We start from the raw sequence: 2938 nt of genomic DNA, 5'->3' as shown, positions 1-2938 counted from the left end.
GACCCAGTGCACTTGCTGGTTAGTTGTGCGAGGTTGTGAAGAAAGTGCTGAGTTAGTAAATGCGCACACCAAGTTGAATGCCATTATAAGAGATCACAATTTCGTCCTTCAAGTTTTTGGCGCCGTTGTCGGGGATTGTTCGAGTTTGGACAACTGACGGTTCATCTTGTTGCTCAGATTAGGTAATTTTCTTTTCATTTATTTTCAAAAAAAAATTTTTTTAAATCTTTCAAAAAATTTTCTCCCTCTATTTTCGAAAAATCCTTCAGAGTTTTTAAGAATGAATTCTAAAGTTCTAAAATGGTATGCTGAAGCTTGGCTGGCCATCAAGCTTTAGACTAACCTGGTATGATTTCTGGGATTTTGATTGAGGACTTTGAATTCATTACTTCCTTTTTCCTATATGTTTTTCGAAAAATATAAAATAAAATCCAAAAAATAATAAAATTATAAAAAATCAAAAATATTTTTGTGTTTTTTGTTTGAGTCTTGTGTCATGTTTTAAGTTTGGTGTCAATTGCATATTCATATTGTTCTTGCATTTTTCGAAAAAATTCATGCATTCATAGTGTTCTTTATGATCTTCAAGTTTTTCTTGGCAAGTCTACTTGTTTGATCTTGATAATTTCTTGTTTTGTGTTCTTTGTTGTTTTTCATATGCATTTGTGCATTCATATTGTCTAAGCATTGCAAATTTCTAAGTTTGGTGTCTTGCATGTTTTCTTTGCATCAAATATGTTCTTGATGTTCATCATGATCTTCAAAGTGTTCTTGGTGTTCATCTTGACATTCATAGTGTTCTTGCATGCATCATGTGTTTTGATTCATAATTTTCATGTTGTGAGTCATTTTTTTATGTTTTTCTCTCTCATAATTAAAAATTCAAAAATAAAAAAATATATTTTCCTTTTTTCTCTCAAAATTTCAAAAATTTGGGTTGACTTAGTCAAAAAATTTTTTTTTAAAAATTAGTTATTTCTTGTAAGTCAAGTCAAATTTTCAATTTTAAAAATCTTATCTTTTTCAAAACTTTTTCAAAAATCAAATCTTTTTTATTTTTCTTATTAATTTTTGAAAATTCTTTAAAATATTTTTCAAAAATCTTTTTCTTAATTTTATCTTTATTTTTGAAAATTATGCTAACAATTAATGTGATTGATTCAAAAATTTGAAGTTTGTTACTTTCTTGTTAAGAAAGGTTCAATCTTTAAATTCTAGAATCTTATCTTTTAGTTTCTTGTTAGTCAAGTAATTAATTTTAATTTTAAAAAATTAAATCTTTTCTAACCATATCTTTTTAATCATATATTTTTATCTTATCTTTTATATCATATCTTTTTCAAAAATTTGATTTTAAAATATCTTTTCTAACTTCTTATCTTCTTATCTTTTCAAAATTAATTTTCAAATCTTTTTCAATTAACTATTTGACTTTTTGTTTGTTTCTTATCTTTTTCAAAATCACCTAACTACTCTTCCCTCTCTAATTTTCGAAAATACCTCCCTCTTTTTCAAAAATTCTTTTTAATTAATTAATTGTTTTAAATTTTAATTTTTATTTTATTTCTTATCTTAATTTTCGAAAATCATTAACTCTTTTTCAAAATTATTTTCGAAAACTTCTCTCTCATCTTATTCTATTTATTCATTCATTTACTAACACTTCTCTTCATCTCAAATCAATGCCCCTATCCTCACCCTTGTGTTTGGATTCTCCTTTCTTTATTCCCTTTCTTCTTCTACTAACAATAAGGAACCTCTTTACTGTGACATGGAGGATTCCTCTTCTTTTTCTGTTCTCTTCTCTTTCATATGAGCAAGAACAAGAAAAAAGGCATTCTTGTTGAAGCTAATCCAGAACCTGAAAGGACTCTGAAGAGGAAACTAAGAGAAGCTAAACTACAACAATCCAGAGACAACTTTGCTGAAATTTTCGAACAAGAAAAGGAGATGGCAGCCGAACCCAACAACAATAATGCAAGAAGGATGCTTGGTGATTATACTGCACCTACATCCAAGTTTGATGGAAGAAGCATCTCAATTCCTGCCATTGGAGCAAACAATTTTGAGCTGAAACCTCAATTAGTTGCTCTAATGCAACAGAACTGCAAGTTTCATGGACTTCCATCAGAAGATCCCTACCAGTTCTTAACTGAGTTCTTGCAGATCTGTGAGACTATTAAGACTAATGGAGTAGATCCTGAAGTCTACAGACTCATGCTTTTCCCTTTTGTTGTAAGAGACAAAGCTAGAGCATGGTTGGACTCTCAACCTAAAGATAGCCTGGACTCCTGGGATAAGCTGGTCACGGCCTTCTTGGCTAAATTTTTTCCTCCTCAAAAGCTGAGCAAGCTTAGAGTGGATGTTCAGACCTTCAAACAAAAAGATGGTGAATCCCTCTGATGGTTTCAGTGGCTAAGAGAAAGGGGGGTTGAATCTTAGCCCCCTTTTTGCTTGATAACACTTGATGACTTGTCAGAATAATTCTGGAAACTTTTACTCTTTTTATCTCTTCACTACACACGAGACTTTTTGTTTTGTCTCGTCCCTAGCCACGAGACTTTTCTTTTTGTCTCGTCACTTGGCACGAGAAAATTCTGGTTTTTGCTCCTGTGTAGGTGAAAACAGAAATGGAGTAGAAAGGAGAAGAAGATTGCACCCAGATATATCCTGGTTCGGCTGCTAAGTGCAGTGCAACCTACATCCAGTCTCCATCACAAACATGATGGAATTTCACTATAATCAATCTGATTACAACTTGTAAAGTGCTAACCCAACTTACAAGGGGATTCCCACAGAATCATGATACACAACATAGATAAACAAAGGACCTCTAAGACATCTATGGCTTTTTCTTTTAATTTTGCTCTCTCTGCCTTTTTCCGCTCTATGGCTTTTTCATACAAACCTCACTTGTTTGCCTTTTCTTATGAGACTC

This window comes from Arachis stenosperma, chromosome 5 (genome assembly GCF_014773155.1).
Source record: "Arachis stenosperma cultivar V10309 chromosome 5, arast.V10309.gnm1.PFL2, whole genome shotgun sequence".
Lineage (NCBI taxonomy): Eukaryota > Viridiplantae > Streptophyta > Magnoliopsida > Fabales > Fabaceae > Arachis > Arachis stenosperma.
Note: the sequence above shows the minus strand (reverse complement) of the source record.